Source organism: Ranitomeya variabilis, chromosome 4 (assembly GCF_051348905.1).
Source record: "Ranitomeya variabilis isolate aRanVar5 chromosome 4, aRanVar5.hap1, whole genome shotgun sequence".
Classification (NCBI taxonomy): Eukaryota; Metazoa; Chordata; class Amphibia; order Anura; family Dendrobatidae; genus Ranitomeya; species Ranitomeya variabilis.
The window spans coordinates 680,510,009-680,525,036 of record NC_135235.1 but is presented as its reverse complement, the minus strand read 5'-3'; the positions used below and the strand labels follow the sequence as shown (position 1 = coordinate 680,525,036).

General features: G+C 47.4%; 2 protein-coding genes across 3 annotated transcripts in view; one reads left to right on the top strand and one right to left on the bottom strand.

Annotated features, from left to right (window-relative positions):
- The window catches only part of LOC143766330 (uncharacterized), a 1,024,462-nt gene that overhangs the window by 400,908 nt on the left and 608,526 nt on the right, over positions 1-15,028 (top strand). The gene's annotated exons all lie outside the window — the stretch shown is intronic.
- Positions 1-15,028, bottom strand: part of LOC143766333 (uncharacterized) — a 167,686-nt gene that overhangs the window by 47,219 nt on the left and 105,439 nt on the right. Inside the window, exon 1 of one of the 2 annotated variants that reach the window (XM_077253927.1) lies at positions 6,794-6,899. The exons of the other annotated variant lie outside the window; for it this stretch is intronic. The gene's annotated coding sequence lies outside the window, so the exon portion shown is untranslated. Of the gene's footprint in view, positions 1-6,793; positions 6,900-15,028 lie in introns of those variants that run through there. 2 annotated transcript variants of the gene reach the window in all.

Here is a 15,028-nt window from a genome sequence, read left to right as displayed (position 1 = left end):
GGGGGGGTGGTGGAATTATGAGCCATGCATACGGGAGGTGGGGGGGGAATTATAAGACATGCATAAAGGGGGGGATTATGAGCCATGCATACAGGAAGGGGGGTGGAATATGAGCCATGCATACAGGAGGGGGGGTGGAATATGAGCCATGCATACAAGATGGGAGGGGGGCATTATACAGTATGGGGCATCATCTGTGGCCATTATACAGTATGGAGCATCATCTGTGGCCATTATACAGTATGGAGCATCATGTGTGGCCATTATACAGTATGGAGCATCATGTGTGGCCATTATACAGTATGGAGCATCATGTGTGGCCATTATACAGTATGGAGCATCATGTGTGGCCATTATACAGTATGGAGCATCATGTGTGGCCATTATACAGTATGGAGCATCATGTGTGGCCATTATACATTATGGAGCATCATGTGTGGCCATTATACAGTATGGAGCATCATGTGGGGTCATTATACAGTATGGAGCACTGTGTGGCCATATTTATTTTTTGTTTATAATTATTGTATTTGAAAGTGTGATCAGCAGTGCTAAATGGGTGTGGTTTGGACGTAGATATGGGTGTGACTAGTTGTGAAATGGGTGTGGTCAGAGGCGTGGCCTAAAATTTGCCGCACGCGCGCCGCAAACTTTATACCTCTTTCCCTTCATCAAAAGTTGGGAGGTGTGGTACCGCATTTGCCAGATCACGGCAAGTGCCACAAATCGCATGGGGAATGAATGAGGCCGAACGCAGTGTTGCCGTAAGTGATCCGTTACACGGCAGATGCAGAAAAACTGCCCCATCTGCTGCAAAAGGCTACTTTCACATCAGCGATTCTTGCCAAAGTCACTGCTGATAGTGTCATACTCACCAAAGGGGGAGGCAGCACTAAAAGTGCCTAGGGCAGCAGAAACTCTAAATACGCCCCTGCCTGCGCTAGAGCAGTTTGGAGGCGACTTACTCTCTCAATTTGTTGTGCAATTTCTCCTGAGTACACCAATACCCCATATGTGGGGGAAATCCACTGTTTGGGCACATGACAGGGCTCAGAAGGAAGGGAAAGAGCACCGTTTGACTTTTTGAAAGCAAAATTGGCTGGAATCGATGGTGGCACCATGTCGCGTTTACAGACACCCCTGTTGTGCCTAAACAGTGGAAATCTCCCAATTATAACTCCACACCCCCAACCCTAACCACAACACAACCAAAACCCCAATCCAAACCCTAACCACAACCATAACCCAACCCTAACCTTAACCACAACCCTAACCCTAACACAACCCTAACCCCAATACAGCCCTAACTCCAACACAACCTTAACCCCAACTCAACCTTAATGACAACCCTAACCCCAATGCAACCTTAACCCCAACGCAACCGTAACCCTAACACAAGCCTAACCCAACCCGATACCTAACCCAAAATGCAAAGAATTGAAAAAAATTGCAATTTTTTAATTGTATCATTTTTATTTAACTAAGGGGGTGACAAAGGGGGGTTAATTTACTATTTTTTTTATTTTGATCACTGTGATAGGGTCTATCACAGTGATTAAAATAAAATAATAGGAAAAATCTCCTATTGTTGCCGGTTACCGGCCAGCAGATCTTGGCGGGAGCACTGCGCATGCACCCGCCATTTTCTTCCAGGAAGCCGAGACTCCAGAGATTTTCCGATGCTGGTGGGTACTGTACACTTATTTCTAGGTGCCATTAAAAAGCAGCGCTGAGGAATAAGTACCCTTAACTGCGCCGTTTAAAGTCATATCGGCGGTCGTTAAGAGGTTAAAAAAGGTTTAAAGTGAAAAAAAATATCAGCTATAGCAACAAGAAATATCTGTCACGATAGGGAAAACAGTGTCACTGCACAACGTTAGTTAAGTCACGTCCAAAAAGATTTATTATACCCTATTATGCTATATACTGTGGTGTATATAGAAACAGGTCTGACAGCAATAGCTGTGATAGGGCCTCCCAACTTAAAGGAAGAAAAAAAATATGTATGTAGTTTATTTATGAAGTTTTCAGAATAATGCAATTTATACACAGGATTCAGCCGGCAGTGACCAATTAGCGAAGCGTGGTTCAAATTCCGCACCAATTCGCGGGCGGACTGCGCCTGTCGCTGATTGTTCGTGGCCGGGAGTGACCAATCAGTGAAGCCAGGGCCGGCTCCAGGTTTTGGAGGGCCCCAGGCGAAAGAGTCTCAGTGGGCCCCCCTCTTTAACACATACCACGATTCATGATGCACAGATACAGCAGAGAAATATAGCACAGCCAAGTAGCGTATAACACAGCCCACGTAGTATATAACACAGCCCACGTAGTATATAACACAGCCCACGTAGTATATAACACAGCCCACGTAGTATATAGCACAGCCCACGTAGTATATAGCACAGCCCACATAGTATATAGCACAGCCCACATAGTAAATAGCACAGCCCACATAGTATATAGCACAGCCCACATAGTATATAGCACAGCCCACATAGTATATAGCACAGCCCACATAGTATATAGCACAGCCCACGTAGTATATAGCACAGCCCGCGTAGTAAATAGCACAGACAAATAGTATATTGCACAGCCACATAGTATACTGCACAGCTCACGTAGTATATTGCCCAGCCATGCAGTATATTGCCCAGCCACATAGTATATAGCACAGACATGTAGTATATTGCCCAGCCACGTAGTATATAGCACAGCCCACGTAGTACATTGCCCAGCCACGTAGTATATTGCCCAGACACGTAGTATATAGCACAGCCACGTAGTATATAGCACAGAGACGTAGTATATACCACTGCCCATGCAGTATATAACACAGGCCACGTAGTATAGAGCACAGCGATGTAGTATATTGCCCAGCCACGTAGTATATACCACAGCCACGTAGTAAATAGCACAGTCCACATAGTATATAGCACAGAGATGTAATATATAACACAGCCCACGCAGTATCTAACACAGCCCACATAGTATATAGCAATGTGGGCACCATATCACTGTTAAAAAAAACATTTAAAATAAAAAATAGTTATATACTCACCCACCGTCAGCCCCCCGGATCCAACCCAAGCGTTTACCGATGCTCTTCGCGACGCTCCGGTCCCAAGAGTGCATTGCGGTCTCGCGAGCTAATAACGTAGCGGTCTCGCGAGACCGCTACGTCATCAGCTCGCAAGACTGCAATACATGGACCAGTCACCGGAGCGTCATGAGGAGCGGGAAAGGCCTGTGTTGGATCCGGGGGGCCGACGGAAAGTGAGTATATAATGATGTTTTTATTTTTTTTTTATTATTATTTTTAACATTAGATCTTTTTACTATTGATGCTGCATAGGCAGCATCAATAGTAAAAAGTTGGTCACACAGGGTTAATAGCAGCGTTAACAGAGTGCGGCATAACGCGGTGTAACACAGCCATTAACCCTGTGTCAGCGCTGACTGGAGGGGAGCAGGCACTGTCGGCAGGGGAGTAGGTAGTGGCCATTTCGCCACCGGACTGTGCCCGTCGATGATTGGTCGCGACAAAACGGCCACGACCAATCAGCGACTTGGGATTTCCGAGACAGACAGAAAGACGGACGTGACCCTTAGACAATTATATAGTAGATTATAGTAGATTTGGAGGGTGTGACTCCCTCTGCTCTGACACTGCACTCTACCCATTGACCTGCAGGTGTTCTCAACCAATTCTACTTGCCCATTCAAACTGTAAGCTTGCAGCCCAAGAGCGACATGTTTGTCCATTATTGTAGGCTTTTTAGCCCAAAAGTGGCATGCACAGTAGGATAAGGAAGGGTTATGATAGGACCCGTCACAGAAGTGTCACCTTGTCGTGGGTGACAGGCACGCATGAATTGGCCAATTTATGCGCTAAGAACCTTCGCTTTTTTTGTAAGTACATCTTGCTGAGGCACTACGCAGCTGGAAGTTGTTATTTCCATCGACACTAAATGTCTTGGCATTCAGAGTGCTGCTGTGCTATATATATATATATATATATATATATATATATATATATATATATATATATATATATATATATATATATATATATATATTCGGCCCCCTGGAACATTTCAACCTTTTCCCACATATCATGCTTCAAACATAAAGATGCCAAATGTAAATATTTGGTGAAGAATCAACAACAAGTGGAACACAATTGTGAAGTTGAATGAAATTTATTGGTTATTTTACATTTTTATGGAAATTCATAAACTGAAAAGTTGGGCGTGCAATATTATTCGGCCACTTTAGGCTATATGCACACGTTGCAGGTCAGAATGTGTGCTTTTTTTGGTATGTGCACACGTTGGAGATTTGTGCAGATTTCTATTATGGAATGGGTGCAGAAATGCATCAGATCTGCAAAAAGAAATGACATGGTCCTTTTTTTAATCTGATGCGTTTTCCGTGCAGATTTTTCCACACCATTAGCTCAGCATTTTTTTTTGCCATTGATTTACATTGTACTGTAAATCACTTGCAGATCTGCAGGGTTTCTGCGTGGAAAAATAAGCTGCAGATCTGCAGGAAATCTGCAACGTGTGCACATCCCCTTAGCCTTACTTTTAGTACAGCAAACTCACTCCAGAAGTTCATTGTGGATCTCTGAATGATCCAATGTTGTCCTAAATGCCTAATGATGATAAATATAATCCACCTGTGTGTAATCAAGTCTCTTTATAAATGCACCTGCTCTGTGATAGTCTCAGGGTTCTGTTTGAAGCACAGAGAGCATCATGAAGACCAAGGAACACAACAGGCAGGTCCGTGATACTGTTGTGGAGAAATTTAAAACCGGATTTGGATACAAAATGATTTCCAAAACTTTTAAACATCCCAAGGAGCACTGTGCAAGTGATCATATTGAAATGGAAGGAGTATCATACCACTGCAAATCTACCAAGACCCGGCCGTCCCTCTAAACTTTCATCTCAAACAAGGAGAAGACTGATCAGAGATGCAGCCAAGAGGCCCATGATCACTCTGGATGAACTGCAGAGATCTACAGCTGAGGTGGAACAGTCTGTCCATAGGACAACAATCAGTCGTACACTGCACAAATCTGGCCTTTATGGAGTGGCAAGAAGCCATTTCTCAAAGATATCCATAAAAAGTGTCATTTAAAGTTTGCAACAAGCCACCTGGGAGACACACCAAACGTGGAAGGAGGTGGTCAGATGAAACCTAAATCAAACTTTTTGGTAACAATGCTAAACGATGTGTTTGGCGTAAAGGCAACACAGCTCATCACCCTGAACACACCATCCCCACTGTCAAACAAGGTGGTGGCAGCATCATGGTTTGGGCTTGCTTTTCTTCAGCAGGGATAGGGAAAATGGTTAAAATTGATGGGAAGATGGATGAAGCCAAATACAGGACCATTCTTGAAGAAAACCTGTTGGACTCTGCAAAAGACCTGAGACTGGGACGGAGATTTGTCTTCCAACAAGACAATGATCCCAAACATAAAGCAAAATCTACAATGGAATGGTTCACAAATAAAGTATCCAGGTGTTAGAATGGTCACGTCAAAGTCCAGACCTCAATCCAATCGAGAATCTGTGGAAAGAGCTGAAAACTGCTGTTCACAAACGATCTCCATCAAACCTCACTGAGCTCGAGCTGTTTGCCAAGGAAGAATGGGCAAGAATTTCAGTCTCTCGATGTACAAAACTGATAGAGACATACCCCAAGCGACTTGCAGCTGTAATCGCAGCAAAAGGTGGCGCAACAAAGTATTAAGCTAAAGGGGATGAATAATATTGCACGCCCCACTTTTCAGTTTTTGAATTTCCACAAAAATGTAAAATAGCCAATAAATTTCGTTCAACTTCACAATGGTGTTCCACTTGTTGTTGATTCTTCACCAAATATTTACATTTGGTATCTTTATGTTTGAAGCATGATATGTGGGAAAAGGTTGAAAAGTTCCAGGTGGCTGAATACTTTCGCAAGGTACTGTATATGCATATATATGTATATATACACACAGTACCTTGCGAAAGTATTCAGCCACCTGGAGGGGGCAGTACTGTGGAAACATTATCCTGTGTGTGCGTGGGAAGCCACTATTGTGGGACAAAATACTGTGTGTGGTGGGATGGTGGTACTGTGAGAAGATTATACTATGTGTGGGGGTATGACGATAGTGTGGAAATATCTTTTGTATGAGAGATGCCAGTACTGTGGAAACGTTATACTGTGTGAGGGGCATCATATATACTGCATAAGGGGTGAAAAATGGTGTCATAAGAACGGATCCTCAGGGCTGTGCTGCATATGTACAAAAAGATTTGCCATCTGCCGTCCAGACTGGACCCTGCGGAATCAATGGGAAGAGGGAGAGTTTCAGGAAGGAAGAGTCTGGATGGTGCACCAGGTAAGTGACCTAGATGACACAGTTTCCTGATATTATAAAGGCCACAGCCCCAAAGCCAGAACAGATTTGGCGCTAAGCAAAGGAACGGAGTGCGGGGAAGAATCTGAGGTACCAGACCATGGTACAGTGCTGAGGCAGCTGGTTGTGGGGCAGAACCCTGCTTACAGGGGCATTACACTGTGTGAGGGGCAGGAAAGGGGCCCTGTACTAAGAGAACAATCCCTTTCCTCACTTCCTGTCTCCCATAGTTGGGTCGTATGTATCTATTACAGGAAACAGAACAAAAACGCTATGATTCTTATAAAGTGCCAACAAAAACACCAGAAGAGTCTCAGTGCTGAAGGGGTTAATGTCCCCCGCGCTCAGTAATGGGGAATCTCCAGCACCTACCTCCACCTGCAGAGCCGCACTCCACATATATGGCTGCTCTGTGCACAGGACCTGTGATGAGGTCACAGGAGGGGAGGAGTCAGGGGTCACATGATCAGGGGCCTCAGTGAATGATATCTGTAGTGCAGACCCTACATGGAGACTTCTCCTCAGTCAGTGACATTCCCGCCATTATTCCCCCCCACTACTGGCACAATTACCCCGCGCCGCCTTTTCTACACAGTGTTATGTGTGGAATGTAACGTGGGATTTCTCTGGAGACAAATAGACCCCACACATGAGGGAATTATCACGTTACTATATGGCGACATATGATTGTGCTATCGACTCCATACCAGGAGCTAAAATGCCGAAATCTCATTTATTTAACCCCTTCCAGAGTCCGGCTAAGGCCGGAATCACACATGCGAGAAACACGGCCGAGTCTCGCATGTTAATACCCGACACTGCACCCGTCACTCTGGAGCAGAACGTGTATTGTTATGCGGCCACACGCTCCGCTCCTGAGAGCCGGCGACAGTGCCGGGTATTAACACGCGAGACTCGGCCGTGTTTCTCACGTGTGATCCCGGCCTAAGGCTACTTTCACATTTCCGACATACCGACGGACATTGTGCAAATAGTGCACAACGTGGGCAGGCGACGCAGTTTTCAGACGCATCCGCTGCCCATTATGAGTTCCGGGGCGGAGTTTCAGCCACGCATGCGCGGACGAAAATGGCGGACCCGTCACACAAAATAAGTTACATTGAACGTTTTTTGTGACGACGGTCCGCCAATTACCGACGCATCCAGTGCACGACGTATGGAACGTGTGTCCATACGTCAGGATGCGTCGGTAATAGAAGTCTGTGCAAAAAACGCATCCTGCGGGCAACTTTGCAGGATGCGTTTTTTGCACAGAACGACAAATTGCAACGTCTTTATAAAGACGGAAGAGTGAAAGTAGCCTAAGGCTCATATATGGCCATCCACCTTTCCGGGGACGGGGGACGTTAAAAGGATGGAGGGCTGCGTCCGTGCTTGGATTTTAGAATGATTAATAAAATCACGGCTCACAATCCCTATCCTTCACCCCTTATACCTGACCTGTTTAACCAACTATCTGGAGATACATGGTTTCACAAACTCAACGGGCATATAACCTTATACGTATACGCCATGGTGACGAATGGAAGGCCGCTTTCAATACACCTGAGGGTCATATTGAAAATTTGGTGATGCCATTCAGATTAATGTCCCGGCAGTCTTTGAAAATTTCATAAATTATATGTTTTTCTCACTGGTGGGTAGATTTGCGGTAGTTTACCTGGATGATATATTGAGTTAGGCCGGAGACACACTGGTGCGAGATACGGCCGAGTCTCGCTGGTTAAAAGCAAGCTGTGGCACTGGCATTCCGGAGCGGAGCGTGCGGCTCCATGTATTGCTATGCAGCTGCACGCTCCGCTCCGGAGTGCCGGTGCCACAGCTTGCTTTTAACCAGCGAGACTCGGCCGTATCTCGCACCAGTGTGTCTCCGGCCTTACTCACGTACTCTGCAGGAGCATCATGAGCATGTCAGACAGCTGAAGTGGGAAAAGCATTACCTAGCAATCCCTTTTCACACTTCTAAGAGCTCCGTCGTTGAAAAATGTCCTAGCACCAACAAAGATAAAAGAGAAGTAGGAAGATTCGCTAAAAGTATCATGCCTTCCAAATAAAATCAATACATGCAATCTGAAAAATTGCCTATGTTGTCACGCGATCTGCCATGGTCTCTGTGAATTCATCCTTAAAGAAGTTGTCCACTACAATAAACTTTTTTTTTTTTTTTCATAAATCTTGCTATTATGTGCCACTGAAAACATCCACTGTGTTTATTTTAGCAATATTACCTTTTATCATGCTGTAGCAGCACATCTTCAGTGCTGGATCCAGCTCTCATGGGGTTAATCGACAACTTCCTTTCTCCTGAGTTATTGTACTCTAATACTACAAGTTCCATGATGCATTGCACTCGCCTGTAACTCTGCACCTGGCACACCCACTCCAAAACACACCCCAACCCCTCCCTCCTCTCCCCCCTCTATCTTCAAAAAGATTTGTGATGTCATTTCTGTCCAACCTCCTCTTTTACATTTGTCCAACCCACACTCCATTACACACAGATAGAGGGATAGATAGATAGATAGATATGGGATAGATAGATAGATAGATACATACAGATATATCTATGTCTATTTCCTTAGATATGTCCATATCCATGTTTCTAAACCCCTTCACCCCTGGGGCTTTTTTGTTTTCGTTTATCGCTCCCCTTCCTTCCAGAGCCATAATTTTTCCATCAATATGACCATGTGAGGGCTTGTCTTTTGCGGGACAAGTTCTACTTTTGAACGACATCATTGGTTTTACCATGTCGTGTAGCAGGAAATGTGAAAAAAATTCAAAGTGCAATGAAATTGCAAAAAAAGTGCAATCCGACACTTGTTTTTTGTTTGGCTTTTTTCTAGGTTCACTAAATGCTAAGGCTGTGTGCACACATTGCGGATTTGATTGCGGATCCGCAGGGTTTTTTGCCGCACAGAATTGAATCAAATCCGCAGTGTAGTGTACAACAACCAATGTAAGTCTATGGGAGCCGCAGACTTGTTGTGCACATGCTGCGGAAAAAGCTGCACCGAAACGCAGCTTTTTTTTTCCAAAGCATGTCACTTCTTTTGTGCCGAACTGCAGCGTTTCTGCACCCATAGATTTGCATTGAGTCGGGCACATCCACAGCAAAACCGCAGATGTAAAAAAGATGTGCAGTTTAGATGCAGATGTGGGTCCGAGAAACGCTGCAGTTCGGGAGGAGGGAAGTGTGTGGGCGGAATGTGGGCGGTGACGGTGTGCGTGTATGTGTGCGGACGGGGTCTGCGGGCTGTTCGGATGTGTGCGGCGCTGTGCAGGGCTGTTCGGGTGTGCGGGGCTGTTCGGGTGTGTGCGGGACTGTTCAGGTGTGTGCGGGGCTGTGCAGGGGGTCTTTTGGGGTGTGTGTGCAGGCATCATCCGATGGGACTAATCTGGACAGTGGACACACACCCTACACTATCCGTACATCTATCAATAGATATATCTATCCAGATATATCTATAGATAGATATATGCATCTATAGATCTATCTATATGTAGATCTGTCTATCCATTTCATCTATCATCTATATGTCTATCTATCTGTGTGTAATTGAGTGTGGGTTGGACAATAATGACATCACAAATCGTTTTTTTTTGTTCAATAATACATCTTTATTTAGCTTTCAAAAACGCATACAAAAACACGCAAAAACCGCAACAAAAACCGCACCAAGAACTGCATCAAAACCACACAAAAAACCTGCATCAAAACCGCGCAAAAAACATGAAAAAAACGCGAAAAAAATGCATCCAAAACGCAGCGGCGTTCTCTGCAAGGAGATGCAGATTTTGTGCAGAAAATTCTGCACCCAAATCTGCAACCTCTGCACACAGCCTAAAACTGACCTGCCATTATGATTCTCCAGGTCATTACAAGTTCATAGACACCAAACACGTCTAGGTTATTTTTTATCTAAGTGGTGAAAAAAAATTGCACCAAAAAAACGTAATTTTGTCTTTTCATTTTTATTTCTCGCTATGCCGTTTAGCGATCATGTACATTTTTTTTTTTTTTAATTGAAAACAGCTGACATTTTGCGGCTTTGAAGTGGGCTCACCGCGAAGTCCACCTCAAAGCGGGGGATACTGCCAGCTGACGTACTATTCCGTCAGCTGGCAGAAAGGGGTTAATGAACAATATGTTTCAGTTAAAAAAATGTAAAAAAAAAGAAAAAAAAAATGGCGTGGGCTCCCGCGAAATTTTCTGCACCAGAGGGGGAAAGCCGACGGCCGGGGGCCAATATTTGTAGCCTGCTATGAATATCAGCCCGCAGCTGTCTGCGTAGCCTTTACTGGCTATTAAAATAGGGGGATCCCCCCAAAAAAGGACGTGGGGTCCCCCTATATTTTAGAGCCAGAAAGGCTACGCAGACAGCTGCGGGCTGATATTCATAGCCTAGAGAGGGGCCATGGATATTGGTCCCCCCTGGCTACAAACACCAGTCCGCAGCCGCCCCAGAAATGGTGCATCTGTAAGATGCACCAATTCTGGCACTTAGCCCCTCTCTTCCCACTCCCGTGTAGCGGTGGGATATGGGGTAATAAGGGGTTAATGTCACCTTGCTATTGTAAGGTGACATTAAGCCGGGTTAATAACGGAGTGGCGTCAATAAGACGCCTATCCGTTATTAATCCAATAGTAATAAAGGGTTAATAAAACACACATTAGGAAAAAAGTATTTTATTATTCTTCATTTCACCATACTTACCATACTTCAGCGCCTGCAAAAAACGTAAAATAATAATCCGTATACTACCTGTCCGCCGTAGTCCAATTAATAACGAGTGTCCCACGACGATCTCCCCTATAGAGCAGTGACATCGGGTGATGTCACTGCTCTATAGGACCCTCAGTGACACACTGACAAGAGACAATGGCTCCTGCAGTGCATCACTGTGGTTACTATAGTTCACTGGTCTCACTTTATGGCAAAAAGCTGCTTGGGAACTTTCTCACACAGCAATGCCATAAAGTGAGACTAGGGACTATTTTTTCACAGGGGCGTAGGAATACATTGTGGGGAATACATTGTGGAAGGATACGTTCCTCCCCTCATTGTGTTCCTGGAGCCCCTGGAGAGTGGTCGCACCAGCAGATGCTCCTGCTCTCCACTGGAGATCGTCGAGGGACACTCGTTTTAATTGGATTTCTGCGGATCAGGGAGTATATTGTTTGTTTATTATTTTAATATTTTTTACAGATGACACAGGCTTCGGGGAACAAAGTGACAAGTGATGGTGAGTATGTAATCTATGTTATATGTACTGTATATCTATATGTATGTTGTATGTATGAACTATATGTACTGTATGTCTATATGTATGTTGTATGTATGAACTGTATGTATGTACTGTATGTGGCATGTCGCATGATGTCACATGCTGCATGTCGTCGCATGGCGCATGTCATCGCATGGCGCATGCTGCATGTTGTCACATGTCGCTTGCTGCATGTCGTCGCATGTTGTCGCATGGCGCATGTTGTCGCATGGCGCATGTTGTCACATGTCGCATGCTGCATGTCGTCGCATGCTGCATGTCGTCGCATGCTGCATGTCATCGCATGTCGCATGCTGCATGGCGCATGTCGTTGCATGGCGCATGTCATCACATGTCGCTTGCTGCATGTCGACGCATTTCGTCGCATGTCGACGCATTTCGTCGCATGGCGCATGTTGTCGCAAGGCGCATGCTGTCACATGTCGCATACTGCATGTCGTCGCATGGCGCATGCTGCATGTCGTCGCTTGCTGCATGGCACATGTCGTCGCATGGTGCATGTCGCCACATGGTGCATGTTTTCGCATGGTACATGGTGCATGTCGCCGCATGGTGCATGTCGTCGCATGGTATTGCATGTCGTATGTTGCATGTTGTCACATGTCGCATGTTGTTACATGTCACATGGTGTGTGTTGTATGTATGTACTGTATATGTGCATTCCTTTTTTTTTTTTTTTTACATTCAACACATTAGCCGGATGATGGGACTACTACTGTCCCATCATTGGCTAATGTGTCACTCACTGTCACTGTAGCAGGCAGAGCCCGATGGGACTTGTAGTCCCATCGGACAATGCCTGCACAGAGAGAGACACACACACACATACCCCAAAGACCACCCCCCCAGCAGACCCAGCACATACCGGCGCCGGACCCCACATACCGGCGCCGGCACGCAGACACCGGCGCCGGCACGCACATACCGGCGCCGGCACACAGAGCCCCCGCACCGGCACGCAGACACTGGCGCCGGCACGCACATACCGGCGCCGGCACACAGAGCCCCCGCACCGGCACGCAGACACTGGCGCCGGGACACAGACACCGGCACAATCATCCCTGCCTAGCCCCGCCCACAGCCCAGTCACTCTTGATGAGTGACTGCTCTGACTGTGCAGCTGGGACACGCCTGCTGCTGACGTCACGTCAATTTCCAGAGTCTGGAAATTGACGTGACGTCGGCGGAAATAAGTGGTGGCTGCAGCCTGGGGGTCACGTGACCCAGACCCAGGCGCCGCTATAGCGCCGCTCACAGGCAAAAACGGCAACAGAAGGTATTTGCACAATTCATCAGGGGCCACGGGGGGGATACATTGGGGGGTTAATTGAAAGTAGTGGACAACCCCTTTAAGGTTATGGCTTGTTCACTATCATTGTTAGGAAAGGTCAGGTGATGCAAACTTCCCAGCTGTATAAAAACCCAGCCTCCTCTAACCTTGTGCCAAAAAACAACAGTCATGGGTTCTAAGCAGCTGCCTAGTACTCTGAAAATAAAAATGGTGGAGGTTCACAAAGCAGGAGAAGGTTATAAGAAGATAGCAAAGTGTTTTCAAGTTGCTCTTTCCTCAGTTCAAAATGTAATTAAGAAATAGCAATTAGCAGGAACAGTAGAGGTCAAGATAAGGTCTGGAAGATCAAGCAATATATTTCTAATATTAATGCTCCAGTAATGGGAAATCTCCACATACCTTCACTTGCAGAGCTGAGTGCACACCACATATACTGTATGGTAAATGCTAGAGTGTATGGGCTCCTTCCAGGTGTGACGTCATTTCCGGGGGCGTGTCCTATCGGGAGGGGGCGTGTTCTCCAAGGCGGCAAAGGAAAGCAGCATGACAGCTTATGGACGGACGCCATGGAGGTCAGTGGTTTCAGGGTGAAAAATGCTACTTGCCGATCGCTATTCGCTATTGGAGGGAGGCCCTGTGGTGGTCGACCTACTTGTCTGTGTGGGGAGTGACCCGTGGTGGGATTTTGGGGGGCTCCGCTGTTGCTGGCTATTGTGGGGGACCCCTGCAGTTGGATTTTGGGGGCTCTACTGCTGCTGGCTATTGTGGGGGATCCCTGCGGTGGGATTTTGGGGGGCTCTGCTGCTGCTGGCTATTGTGGGGGATCCCTGCGGTGGGATTTTGGTGGGCTCCGCTGTTGCTGGCTATTGTGGGGGGCTCCACTGCTGCTGGCTATTGTGGGGGATCCCTGCAGTAGGATTTTGGGGGGCTCTGCTGCTGCTGGCTATTGTGGGGGACCCCTGTGGTGGGGTTTTGGGGGGCTCCGCTGCTGCTAGCTATTGTGGGGGACCCCTGTGGTGGGATTTTGGGGGGCTCCGCTGCTGCTGGCTATTGTGGGGGACCCCTGTGGTGGGGTTTTGGGGGGCTCCGCTGCTGCTGGCTATTGTGGGGGACCCCTGTGGTGGGATTTTGGGGGGCTCCGCTGCTTCTGGCTATTGTGGGGGACCCCTGTGGTGGGATTTTGGGGGGCTCCGCTGTTGCTGGCTATTGTGGGGGGCTCCACTGCTGCTGGCTATTGTGGGGGATCCCTGCAGTAGGATTTTGGGGGGCTCCGCTGCTGCTGGCTATTGTGGGGGACCCCTGTGGTGGGGTTTTGGGGGGCTCCGCTGCTGCTGGCTATTGTGGGGGACCCCTGTGGTGGGATTTTGGGGGGCTCCGCTGCTGCTGGCTATTGTGGGGGATCCCTGCGGTGGGATTTTGGGGGGCTCCGCTGCTGCTGGCTATTGTGGGGGACCCCTGCGGTGGGATTTTGGGGGGCTCTGCTGCTGCTGGCTATTGTGGGGGACCCCTGCGGTGGGATTTTGGGGGGCTCTGCTGCTGCTGGCTATTGTGGGGGACCCCTGCCGTGGGATTTTGGGAGGCTCCGCTGCTGCTGGCTATTGTGGGGGACCCCTGTGGTGGGATTTTGGGGGGACCTGCTGCTGCTGGCTATTGTGGGATTTTGTGGGGGGGGGGGACTGCTGCTGGCTGTTGTGGTGGACTTCTGTGGTAGGCGACCTGCTTGTGTGAGGGGGGCTGCAGGCTGTTGGGGGACACCTGACCTGCTTGTGGGGGGGCGACCTGCTGCATGCTATTGGGGGTGACCCATTTTAGTGGGGGGTGACCTACTTGTGGGGGGGGTGGGGGACCTGCTGCTGGCAATTGGGGGGACCCCTGTGGTGGGATTTAGGGGTGACCTGCTGCTTATGGGGTGACTTGTTTGGGGTGGGAGACCTGCTGGCTATTGGGGTGACCCCTATGGTGGGACCCCTGTGGTGTGATTTGGGGGCGACCTGCGTGCGGGGGAC